Raw genomic sequence first — 13,792 nt, forward strand, 5'->3', positions numbered from 1 at the left:
ACCAAGGTATCATTGAGTAGAATATTGTTCAGTTTCCACGTGTATGTGGGTTTTCTGTTGTTTCTGTTGCTATTGAAGACCACTTTTAGTCCATAGTGATCAGATAGGAGGCATGGGATTAGTTCTATCTTCTTATATTTGTTGAGGTCTGTCTTGTGGCCAATTATATGGTCGATTTTGGAGAAGGTACCATGAGGTGCTGAGGAAAAGGTATATTCTTTTGTTTTAGGATAGAATGTTCTATATATATCTGTTCAATCTAATTGGTCCAAAGCTTCAATTAGTTTCATTGTGTCCCTGTTTAGTTTCTGTTTTCCTGATCGGTCCATTGAGGAAAGTGCAGTGTTGAAGTCACCCACAATTATTGTGTTAGGTGCAATGTGTGCTTTGAGCTTTAGTAAAGTTTCTTTTACGAATGAGGGTGCCCTTGCATTTGGAGCATAGATGTTCAGGATTGAGAGTTCTTCTTGTTGTATTTTTCCTTTGACCAGCAAGAAGTGTCCCTCAGGGTCTCTTTTGATGACTTTGGGTTGAAAGTCAATTTTATCTGATATTAAAATGGCTACTCCAGCTTGTTTCCTGAGACCATTTGCTTGTAAAATTGTCTTCCAGCCTTTTACTCTAAGGTAGTGTTTGTCTTTGACCCTGAGGTGTGTTTCCTGTAAGCAGCACAATGTAAGGTCCTGTTTATGTATCCAGTCAGTTAGTCTGTGTCTTTTTATTGGGGCATTAAGTCCATTGATGTTAAGAGATATTAAGGAATAGTGATTGTTACTTCCTATCATTTTTGACGTTATTTTTTAAATTTGATTGCTTAACTTCTTTTGGGTTTGATGAAAGGTTACTATCTTGCTTTTTCCAGGGTGAAGTTTCCCTCCTTGTATTGGTGTTGTCCTCCTATTATCCTTTTTAGGGCTGGGTTTGTGGATAGATATTGGGTAAACTTGGTTTTGTCATGGAATATCTTAGTTTCTCCATCTATGGTGATTGAGAGTTTTGCTGGATATAGTAGTTTTGGTTGGCATTTGTGTTCTCTTAGAGTATGCATGAGATCTGCCCAGGACCTTCTAGCCTTCATAGTCTCAGGTGAAAAGTCTGCTGTGATTCTGATAGGTCTTCCTTTATATGTTACTTGGCCTTTTTCTCTTACTGCCTTTAATATTCTTTCTTTGTTTAGAACATTTGGTGTTTTGATTATTATGTGACGGGAAGTATTTCTGTTCTGGTCCAGTCTGTTTTGAGTTCTGTAGGCTTCTTGTATATTCTTGGGCATCTCTCTCTTTAGGTTAGGGAAGTTTTCTTCCATAATTTTATTGAAGATATTTGCTGGCCCTTTAAGTTGTAAATCTTCACTCTCATCTATGCCTATAATCCTTAGGTTTGGTCTTCTCATTGTGTCCTGGATTTCCTGGATATTTTGGGTTACATGCTTTTTGCATTTTGCATTTTCTTTACCTGTTGAGTCCATGGTTTCTATGGAATCTTCAGCATCTGAGATTCTTTCTTCTATCTCTTGTATTCTGTTGCTGATATTTGCATCTCTGTCCCCTGATTTCTTCCCAAGGCTTTCTATCTCCAAAGTTGTCTCCCTTTGAGTTTTCTTAGTTGTTTCTACTTCTGATTTTAGATCCTGGATGGTTTTGCTTAGCTCCTTCACTTGCTTGTTTGTGCTTTCCTGTAATTCTTTTAGAGCTTTTTGTGTTTCCTCTTTCATGACCTCAGCCTGTTGACCAAAGTTCTCCTGTATTTCTTTAAGGGTTTTTTGCGTTTCCTCCTTGTTGGCTTTTGTATTCTCCTGGATTTCTTTCAATCATTTTTGTGTTTCCCTTGCAAGGGCTTCTAACTTTTGATCCATTTTCTCCTGAATTTCTTTAAGTATGTCCTTCATGTGTTCCTGTACCAGCATCATGACCAGTGATTTTAAATCCAAATCTTGTTTTACTGGTGTGATGGTGTATCCAGGACATGCTGGTAGAGGAGAATTGGGTTCAGATGTTGCCATATTGCCTTGATTTCTGTTAGTGACGTTCCTGCGTTTGCCTTTTGCCATCTAGTTCTCACTGGTGTTACTTGGTCTTGTCAGTGCTGGACTCACCAGTGCAAGCTGCCCCTTCCCTGTTGGCCTCTGGTGCACAGCTTACCCCCTGCACTGCCTCTAGACAGGGTGCTGCTGCCCAGGCTCTTCAGATCCCGAAATAGGCACCCGAAGGCTTCTGCTGGGGCCCGCCGGATTCACTGGAGCACACCGACTTCTCCCAGCTGGCCGCCCGGAAGCCCCGCTAGCCCTTGCAGGACCTGGAGATGTGGTGCGGCCACCCAGGCTGATCTGGATCCGGCAGCGGAGAGAGTTGAGTTGAGGGTTTCCGCCTGAGGCCTTGCCCTAGATTGTGTCTGTGGACCTGATGGAGCCCGTGTGCACCCCCAGGGAGTGCCGACGGTGTATGCTGCTGTGACCTCCCCTGTGTTCCGCTCACTCCGCTGAGCAGCCGATCCCCCAACCGGGCTGGTGCATACAAGGTTAGCCTGGCCGCCCAGGCCCAGAGTCCAGGTCTGGGAGGCCAAGGTCTGAGCAAAGTTCCCCTAGGGCTATGACTGTTAATTGGGTCCGCCAGGTGACCAGGATGGTGGGCGTGCGCACCCGAGCTCCCTGAAAGCGCAGGGAGAGTCTGCTGTGCTAACAACCTCCTGGGCGGGTTGACTCACAGATGGCCCACCAAGCCGCCCAGTTCTTGGGGTCAGTCCTGTGCCTTTTGGGGCCTAGACCCCCGCTTTGTTAGCCTCAGGCTATGCCTGTTACGGCTCTGCCCGCCAGAGCTCTCTGTCGTCCTGCAGGCAAAAATCGATTTCACCTATTTCTAAGATTTGTGACTGGTTTTTCTCTGTTGTTCCTCTAATTCATCAGTCTCAGTACTTTAGAGCCCGTTAATAATATTAAAAGAAAATACATATCACCACCATCTCTTCCTCTCCGTTGTATGTCTCCTTTCAGATGATGAACTTGTAGTTCCTCCTTTGGAGCATATGCGCTTTCCCTGTCTTTTCTGGTTTACCTCCTTGTCTATGGCTGCAGCTCCACTTCCAGCTCCTGTGGTCTCGCACTTTGGAGTTCACCTTGATAGCCTAACTACTCTCTGTGTCTTCAGACTCTTTGTTTGATTCCGAAAGTCTGCCAACTTTTTCATTTTATAGCTCATGTATAAGTAGTACAGCCCTATGCAAAATCCCATTGCAAGAGACTGCACATCAGTGTTGGACCTTGATCACCTTGGTCCTACATTGGCCCTTTATTTTTCACTCCTTTTTTTTTTTTGTATAATACTCTTCCATGTAACCAAGTTGAATAATTTGTTATAATTGCTACAGTTTTCCTTATAATTGCGTATTCTTCCTTGAGTATTTTCCTTCCAAGTTCCATAATTGACAATATGAATATGTTTCATATATTTGTTATATTCATATATTCATATATTATTTTAAAAATTTTCATTAATTCTTTGAGAAGATCATATAACATATTTTGAAAAACTTCAACTCCTTCCATAATCTCCCTCCCATTCTTTCCCATACAACTTTAAGAGTACTTCCTTCCTTCCTTCCTTCCTTCCTTCCTTTGTTTGTTTGTTTATATCCATTGAGTCCAGTTTGTGCTGACCAGCTAGTTGTCATGCCCTGACATGAGGTTGATTTACCAGGTGTGATATCATTAAAGAAAACTGTCTCCCCCTCTTCCAGTAGCTATAAAATGTCAAACGCTGCTTGGCTAGTGATGTATTTCCTGTCCACCTTCCATGCTTTTATACCTGGATTTTGTCTGGCTGGAGCTTGCACGCGTTTTGCATATGTTCCCACAATCATCATGAGTCTACATTTGCAAACTGCCCTGTTGTATCTGGAAAATACTCTTTTCTTAATGGTTTCCATTACCTTTAGCTCTTGCCATATTTCTTCCCTTTCTTCCAAGAAGATTCCTGAGCCACGTGAGGATGAGTGTGACATAGATGTCCCAGAAAGGGCTGAGCACTTCACTATCTTTTATTGTCTGTACATTGACCAGTTAAAGATCTCTGTTAATTATAATCTACTTCAAGAAGAAACATCTCTGATGGGGGCTGAAAGATGTTTGGATCTATGGCTACAGTAATAAATTATTAGAAGTAATTTCAACCCTATATTCATTTAGCAGAATAGCAGTAGTAGTTTCTCACACAGAGGCTGTGATCTCTCTGGCTATAGATTCTTGGTTTTTTCAATGGTACTAGGTTGGATCTCATGGAATGAGCCTTAGATCCAAAGAGAAAGTGGTTCCTTCTGTAGTATTCATGCCATTGTTACATCGTAAGCATATGTTATCAGACTAATGTATTTCTTTTTGATGGACCATTTCAAATGTGTTTTTTTCTTACACCTTTCTGTATTTCATAATCACCATTGCTATATAGATAAAAATACCACATTTTCATCCTTTAAACTTGTATGTCTTTTCAGAATATGTTTTATGAAACACACTGAATATTGTGAGTTATTATGACCACTGGAAGCTTTGCTAGTTACTACCTTCTTTTACTCCACTGAAAAAAGCTCAAGTCCCTTAAAGACCAGGTCTGAATAGTGATCATTTTTATATTTGACTAACATAAAAATCTAATAATATTGATTGAATTAGCATAACAAATTATGAGAAAATTTCTCAGTTTTTCATTATATGTATACATATATGGCCTTGTATAGATTCTACTAAGTAGGCATTCCTAAATTTGGTATATGATACAATGATCTTTTCTATAGCAAAATAATATAAGAATTATTTTATTTGCATGCTTGTTGAAATTTGAACAATGAATAATATAATATTCAAATTAGCCAACATTTTCACAATTCTTTAGAATAAAAAAGAAAATATTATCATATAGGCTTATTTTTGTTGTCTATAATCTTCCTTTTCTGTATCAAATATATTAAGCAAGTAATAGCAAGAGAAAGCTTATTTTGAATTATTTGTGACTATTTCTCTAGTCTTGGGCATCTGGTAAAGGAATACATCTCAGCAGGAGCATGTATAGTGAAATAAAACTACTGATGTTGCATTGCCCAGGAGTGAGGAGGGAGGGGAGAGAGAGAAAGAGAGAGAGAGAGAGAGAGAGAGAGAGAGAGAGAGAGAGAGAGAGAGAGAGAGAGAGAGAGAGAGATTCCATAAGGACCTATCTTTCTTAGTAATAGCAGTTTAGAACCAAGCATCTAATAGACAGGCTCTTTGGAAATGTTATTCATCTAAATGGTACTAAGCTTCTAATCTAAAACTGGTCTTATATAGCAACTGTGGCTGTTTGAATGATAATTCTCCCCTTAGGCACATGTATTTGAATAACTGGTCTCTAGTTGAGTATCACTGTTTAGAGAGGTTATACAACTTTTAGGACACAGAAACTTACAGAAAGAAGTACATCACTAGAGGAAGGCTTTGAGAGTTTATAGAATACACCCACTTTCAGTGGGTAAAGATATGATCTTTCAGCCTCCTGCTCGAGCCATCTCAGACTGCCATGCCTTCCCCACTATTATAGACTCTCCCTTTGGAGCAATAAACCAAAATAAAGCCTTCAGAATTCATTTTTGGTTATAGTGTTTTATCACAGTAAGGAAAAGAAAGTAATACAGTGATAAAATCTATATTGACATAAAAAACAAGTTAAAGTTGTAGTTCCCTCTAGGATATTAGAAAAACACGGATTAGATAATAACCAGCTCAGGACCTCATGGGAAGAAAACATTGATTGAAATAGATAGGTCTTTGTAAACTCTTGGGTCAGCTTTAGGTATGAGCTTTAGCCTCCAGTGTCTCAAGTATCTTGAGTATTATTACCAAGGACATATCTTTGAAGCTTTACCCTTGCAATTATGCTGTCTAACATTCATGTAGTCATCTATAGCTTTCAACATGCTAGAGTGTTATCTTGTTTTACCTATTTGACTCAATGCATTCTTCCATTAGGTAACAGGTATACACATGGGTTAAATATTCAAAAGTGAATCATTTTTCTTGGTTCTCTCATCAACTTAATTTTCTTTTTTTTATATTTTTATTTTCTATATTCTTTGTTTACATTCCAAATGATTTCCCCTTTCCCGGGTCCCCCTCTCCCCATATGTCCCATAAACCTTCTTCTCTCCATCCCTTCTCCAATCAATCACCTCCTTTTTTTCTCTGTCCTTATATTCCCCTCCAATGCTAGATCAATCCTTTCCAGGATCAGGACCTTCTCCATACTTCTTCATGGGAGTCATTTGTTATGCGATTTGTGCCTTGGGTATTCAGGGCTTCTGGGCTAATTAATATCCACTTATCAGAGATTGCATTCCATGTGTAATCTTTTTTTGACTGGGTTACCTCACTTAGGATGATATTTTCCAGATCAAACCATTTGCCTAAAAATTATGTGAATTCATTGTTTCTAATACTGAGTAGTATTCCATTGTGTAAATATACCACATTTTCTGTATCTATTCCTCCTTTGAAGGAAATCTGGGTTCTTTCCAGCTTCTGACTATTATAAATAAGGCTGCTATGAACATAATGGAGCATGTGTCTTTACTGCATGCTGGGGAATCCTTTGGGTATATGCCCAGGAGAGGTATAGCAGGGTCCTCTGGAAGTGTCATGTCCAGTTTTCTGAGAAATCGCCAGACTGATTTCCAAAGTGGTTGTACCATCTTACAGCCCCACCAGCAGTGGAGGAGTGTTCCTCTTTCTCAACATCCTCACCAACACCTGCTGTCTCCTGAGTTTTTGAACTTAGCCATTCTGACTGGTGTAAGGTGAAATCTTGGGGTTGTTTTGATTTGCATTTCCCTAATGACTAATGATGTTGAGCACTTCTTAAGGTGCCTGTTGGCCATCTGAATTTCTTCAGGTGAAAATTCTTTGTTTAGATCTGGGCTCCATTTTTTAATAGGGTTATTTGGTTCCCTGGGGTCTAACTTCTTGAGTTCCTTGTATATATTGGATATTAGCCCTCTATCAGATATAGCGTTGGTGAATATCCTTTCTGAATTTGATGGTTGCCGTTTTGTCCTGTTAACAGTGTGCTTTGCCTTACAGAAACTTTGTAATTTTATGAGGTCCAATTTGTCAATTCTTGATCTTAGAGCATAAGCTATTGGTGATCTGTTCAGGAGCAATCCCCCCCCCCCCCCCCGTGCCCATGTCCTCTAGGGTCTTCCCCAGTTTCTTTTCTATTAGTTTCAGTGTGTCTGGTTTTACATGGAGGTCCTTGATCCACTTGGAGTGAAGTTTAGTACATGGAGAGAAGAATGGATCAATTCACATTCTTCTGCATGCTGACCTCCAATTGAACCAACACCATTTGTTGAAAAGGCTATCTTTTTTCCACTGGATGTTTTTGGCTCCTTTGTCGAAGATCAAGTGACCGTAGGTGTGTGGGTTCATTTCTGGATCTTCAATTCTATTCCATTGGTCCACTTGTCTGTCACTGTGCCAATACCATGCAGTTTTTAACACTATTGCTCTGTAGTATTGCTTGAAGTCAGGGATACTGATTCCCCCAGAATTTCTTTTGTTGTTGAGAATAGTTTTAACTATCCTGGGTTTTTTGTTTTTCCAGATGAATTTGAGAATTGCTTTTTCTAACTCTGTGAAGAACTGAGTTGGGATTTTGATGGGGATTGCATTGAATCTGTAGATCGCTTTTGGCAAGATGGCCATTTTAACTATATTAATCCTGCCGATCCACGAGCATGGCAGATTTTTCATTTTCTGAGGTCTTCTTCGATTTCCTTCTTCAGAGACCTGAAGTTCTTGTCATAGAGATCTTTTACTTGTTTGGTTAGAGTCACACCAAGATACTTTATATTGTTTGTGGCTATTTTGAAGGGTGTCATTTCCCTAACTTCTTTCTCAGCCTGCTTATCCTTTGAGTATAGGAAGGCAACTGATTTGCTTGAGTTGATTTTATAACCAGCCACTTTGCTGAAGTTGTTTATCAGCTGTAGGAGTTCTCTGGTGGAGGTTTTCGGGTCACTTAAGTAGACTCTCATGTCATCTGCAAATAGTGATAATTTGACTTCTTCCTTTCCAATTTGTATCCCCTTGACCTCCTTATGTTGTCTAATTGCTCTTCCTAGAACTTCAAGTACTATATTGAAAAGATATGGAGAGAGAGGACAGCCTTTTCTAGTCCCTGATTTTAGTGGGATTGCTTTAAGTTTCTCTCCGTTTAGTTTGATGATGGCTACCTGTTTGCTGTATATTGCTTTAACGATATTTAGGTATGGGCCTTGAATTCCTGTTCTTTCCAAGACTTTTAGCATGAAAGGATGCTGGATTTTGTCAAATGCTTTTTCTGTATCTAATGAGATGATCGTATGTTTTTTTTCTTTGAGTTTGTTTATGTAGTGGATAGCATTGATGGATTTCCTTATATTGAACCATCCCTGCATTCCTGGGATAAAGCCTTCTTGATCATGGTGGATGATCATTTTGATGTGGTCTTGGATTCGGTTGGCAAGAAGTTTATTAAGTATTTTTGCATCAATATTCATAAGAGAAATTGGCCTGAAGTTCTCTTTCTTTGTTGGATCTTTGTGTGGTTTTGGTAGCAGCGTAACTGGGGCTTCATAGAACGAGTTGGATAGAGTTCCTTCTGTTTCTATTTTGTGGAATAGTTTGAAGAGTATTGGTGTTAGGTCTTCTATGAAGGTCTGATAGAGCTCTGCACTGAAGCCATCTGGTCACATGCTTTTTTTGCTTGGGAGACTTTCTATGACCCTTTTTATTTCTTCTGGTGTTATGGGACTGTTTAGTTGATCTATTTTATCCTGATTTACTTTTGGTGTCGGATATCTCTCTAGGAAACTGTCCATTTCTTCCAGGTTCTCCAGTTGTGTTGAGTATAGGCTTTTGTAGTAGGATCTAATGATTTTTTTTAATTTCCTCAGTTTCTGTTGTTATATCTCCCTTTTCATTTCTAAGTTTGTTAATCTGGATACTGTCTCTGTGCCCTTTGGTTAGTCTGGCTAAGGGTTTATCTATCTTGTTGATTTTCTCAAAGAACCAGCTCCTGGTTTTGTTGATTCATTGTATGGTTCTCTTTGTTTCTACGTGATTGATTTCGGCCATGAGTTTGATGATTTCCTGCCTTCTACTCCTCCTGGGTTAAATAGCTTCTTTTTGTTCCAGGGCTTTCAGGTGTGTCATTAAGCTGGTAGTGTATGCTCTCTCCATTTTCTTTTTGGAGGCACTCAGGGCTATGAGTTTTCCTCTTAGCACTGCTTTCATTATGTCCCATAGATTTGGGTATGTTGTGTCTTCATTTTCATTAAGTTCTAAAAAGTCTTTAATTTCTTTCTTTATTTCTTCCTTGACCAAGGTATCATTGAGTAGAATATTGTTCAGTTTCCACGTGTATGTGGGTTTTCTGTTGTTTTTGTTGCTATTGAAGACCACTTTTACTCCATAGTGATCTGATACGAGGCATGGGATTAGTTCGATCTTCTTATATTTGTTGAGGTCTGTCTTGTGACCAATTATATGGTCGATTTTTGGAGAAGGTACCATGAGGTGCTGAGAAAAAGGTATATTCTTTTGCTTTAGGATAGAATGTTCTATATATATCTGTTAAATCTAATTGGTCCAAAGCTTCAATTAGTTTCATTGTGTCCCTGTTTAGTTTCTGTTTTCCTGATCGGTCCATTGAGGAAAGTGCAGTGTTGAAGTCACCCACAATTATTGTGTTAGGTGCAATGTGTGCTTTGAGCTTTAATAAAGTTTCTTTTATGAATGAGGGTGCCCTTTCATTTGGAGTATAGATGTTCAGGATTGAGAGTTCTTCTTGTTGTATTTTTCCTTTGACCAGCAAGAAGTGTCCCTCAGAGTCTCTTTTGATGACTTTGGGTTGAAAGTCAATTTTATCTGATATTAAAATGGCTACTCCAGCTTGTTTCCTGAGACCATTTGCTTGTAAAATTGTCTTCCAGCCTTTTACTCTAAGGTAGTGTTTGTCTTTGACCCTGAGGTGTATTTCCTGTTTGCAGCAAAATGTAGGGTCCTGTTTACGTATCCAGTCAGTTAGTCTATGTCTTTTTATTGGGGCATTGAGTCCATTGATATTAAGAGATATTAAGGAATAGTGATTGTTACTTCCTGTCATTTTTGAGGTTATTTTTTAAATTTGATTGGTTAACTTCTTTTAGGTTTGATGAAAGGTTACTATCTTGCTTTTTCCAGGGTGAAGTTTCCCTCCTTGTATTGGTGTTTTCCTCCTATTATCCTTTGTAGGGCTGGGTTTGTGGATAGATATTGGGTAAACTTGGCTTTGTCATGGAATATCTTAGTTTCTCCATCTATGGTGATTTAGAGTTTTGCTGGGTATAGTAGTTTTGGCTGGCATTTGTGTTCTCTTAGAGTCTGCATGAGATCTGCCCAGGATCTTCTAGCTTTCATAGTCTCGGGTGAAAAGTCTGCTGTGATTCTGATAGGTCTTCCTTTATATATTACTTGGCCTTTTTCCCTTACTGCCTTTAATATTCTTTCTTTGTTTAGTACATTTGTTGTTTTGATTATTATGTGATGGGAAGTATTTCTGTTGTGGTCCAGTCTGTTTGGAGTTCTGTAGGCTTCTTGTATATTCATGGGCATCTCCCTCTTTAGGTTAGGGAAGTTTTCTTCCATAATTTTATTGAAGATATTTGCTGGCCCTTTAAGTTGTAAATCTTCACTATCATCTATACCTATAATCCTTAGGTTTGGTCTTCTCATTGTGTCCTGGATTTCCTGCATATTTTGGGGTACAAGCTTTTTGCATTTTGCATTTTCTTTACCTGTTGGGTCCATGGTTTCTATGGTATCTTCAGCATCTGAGATTCTTCTATCTCTTGAATTCTGTTGTTGATATTTGCATCTATGTCCCCTGATTTCTTCCCAAGGCTTTCTATCTCCAAAGTTGTCTCCCTTTTGAGTTTTCTTAGTTGTTTCTACTTCTGATTTTAGATCCTGGATGGTTTTGCTTAGCTCCTTCACTTGCTTGTTTGTGCTTTCCTGTAATTCGTTAAGAGCTTTTTGTGTTTCCTCTTTCATGACCTCAGCCTGTTGACCAAAGTTCTCCTGTATTTCTTTAAGTGATTTTTGCGTTTCCTCCTTATTGGCTTTTGTATTCTCCTGGATTTCTTTCAATTATGTTTGTGTTTCCCTTGTAAGGGCTTCTAACTTTTGATCCATTTTCTCCTGAATTTCTTTAAGTATATCCTTCATGTGTTCCTGTACCAGCATCATGACCAGTGATTTTAAATCCAAATCTTGTTTTACTGGTGTGATGGGGTATCCAGGACATGCTGATAAAGGAGAATTGGGTTCCGATGCTGCCATATTGCCTTGATTTCTGTTAGTGACGTTCCCGTGTTTGCCTTTTGCTATCTAGTTCTCACTGGTGTTAGTTGGTCTTGTCAATGCTGGACTCACCAGTGCAAGCTGCCTCTTCCCAGGTGGCCTCTGGTGCACAGCTGACCTCCTGCACTGCCTGGAGACAGGGTGCTGTGGCCCAGGCTGTTCAGATCCCAAAGCAGACACCTGAAGGCTCCCGCAGGGGCCTGCTGGACTCACCAGAGCACACTGACTCCTCCCAGCCGGCCTCCCGGATGCCCCTCTTGCGTCTTACAGGACCTGGAGATGTGGTATTGTAGCCCAGGCTGTTCTGGATCTCAAAGTGGAGGTCTGAAGGCTTCTGCCAGAGGCCTCAGGACTGGAGATCAACTTAATTTTCAACTATTGATAATAAACAATAGCAAGAAATATTGAAAACCATTGCAATAAATATAATATATTTTCTCTGTAATCAGTCACTTATTCTCTTACCTTTAGGAAAACTATATTTATCAACATTATCAGTTTCTAAATAGTTTTATTAACTCATTTTACAAAATTTCACTTCCCTTAAATAGTATAAAAAGGCAAAGCAAAACAAACAAACAAAAAACCAAATAACCAAAACAAAACAACCAAAAAATTTAGTGAAAAATCCTGTCTTCATAGAAATTGCAATCTGTTACAGTAGAGAAAGAAAAAATGAAAAAAGAAAATTATAACTTTTAGAAGTATTTCTTTAATATTTATTTAAAGATGTATATTCTAAAAACAAATGCCATTTTATTTGTTTATTTACATTCCAACCGCCACTGCCCCACCAGGTCCCTCCTTCACAGAGTCCCTTCCCTCATTCCCTCTCCCCTTTCCCTCTGAGAGGGGCCACTCTTGGTATTCCCCCACCCTGACACATCAAGTCTCTACAACACTAGGTGCATCCTCTCCCACTGAGGCCAGACCAGGCAGCCCTGCTGAAGAATGAATAACACAAACCATTCTTTTTTCCTATATTTTACTCATAAATTTATATTTTTTTTAAATAGAAAATCTTTCCAATCTTCTCTTAGAAAATCTTATCCTACAGGATCTGTCCAAGCCAGCTTCATATGTCAAGATTCTACTCCTTGACCAGGAAAATGGACTATGATTGAGCTGATTTTTTTTTAAAATTTACTTTACATCTGGATTGCTGTTCCACTCCTGGTCCTGCCTCTCATATTCCTTCCCCCTAAACCCCTCCCATTTTCTGCTGAGAGATTAGAGGCTCTCCTTGTACTCTGCCCCTTATCCTGGTACATCAAGTCTCTGGAGTGCTAGGCGCATCCTCTCCCACTGAGGCCAGACAAGTCAGCCTAGCTAGAAGAATGTATAATGCAGACAGGCTAGGCCCTGCTCCAGTTATTTAGGACCCAAATGAGACCAAGCTGTACATCTGCTACAAATGTGCATGAGGCCTAGGTTTATCCCTGTATGCTGTTTGGTACCTGGGTCAGTCTCTGAGAGCCTTCAAGGGTCCAGGTTGACTCTATTCGTCTTCCTGTGGAGATCTTATTCCTTATGGGCCCCTCAGAGTTGATGGGTTTTTATAAGTGGAACTCAGAGACTCAAGTTGAACTTAGTATCAAGCCTGTTAAAGCCACATGCAAAGGTCAGAGAAGGCCTTTCTGCAGAGAGAAAGAAGAATCAAATGGATGGGTAGATACAAGACCATGTGGCCCTAGTGAATAAAAGTTTTGCCTCTGGTAAGTGTTGGTTTCTGCGTCTGTTGGCTTCTGCGTCGACTTCTGTAGCCGCCGCTGCTAGCCGGCACACACGCGCGCGCACCCCGGACGCCGGGCCGCGGACCGCGGTGGAGCCGGGAACCGCAATGAGGCATGCTAGACCAAATGGTTCCACGTGGAGTTTATTTAAGAAGGGAGGGGTAGCCGGCGGGAACGGGAGTAGGAAGGGAAGGAAAAGAGAAAGAGAAAGGAGCGCTGCTAGGTTATATAGGAGTGGTGACGTAATTACAGGTAAAGGTGGGCTATGGAATTCTGGGTAGATGGCGGCCGTTGCCTAGGCAACGGACCTATACATTGCCTTGCGTGGTGTCTTAGGCCTTAGGTACCTACATTCCTGCATTTCTTTTATTAAAAAAAGAAAAAGAAAAAGAAAAAGAAAAGGGGTGTGGGGGGGGACCCGATGATGAAAAGGAGTGTGGGCGCTGTGTCTCTTAAGCTACTTCCTGCTGTCTAGGGGCGTTGTCAATTTTGGGGTATAGATGACTTTCATCATCGGGGTCCACCTGGTGCATGTTGGCATCAGCTACATCTGGGGACGGGGGCTCTTCCGTGGGCAGCGGCTGGTAATTCTGTAACAGAAGCTGATTAATAGTTTGGTTAGAAATTTTTTGCATTTGCCGTTGGAGGAATGTAGAAACAA

Source organism: Apodemus sylvaticus, chromosome 16, assembly GCF_947179515.1.
Source record: "Apodemus sylvaticus chromosome 16, mApoSyl1.1, whole genome shotgun sequence".
In the NCBI taxonomy this organism is placed as follows: Eukaryota; Metazoa; Chordata; class Mammalia; order Rodentia; family Muridae; genus Apodemus; species Apodemus sylvaticus.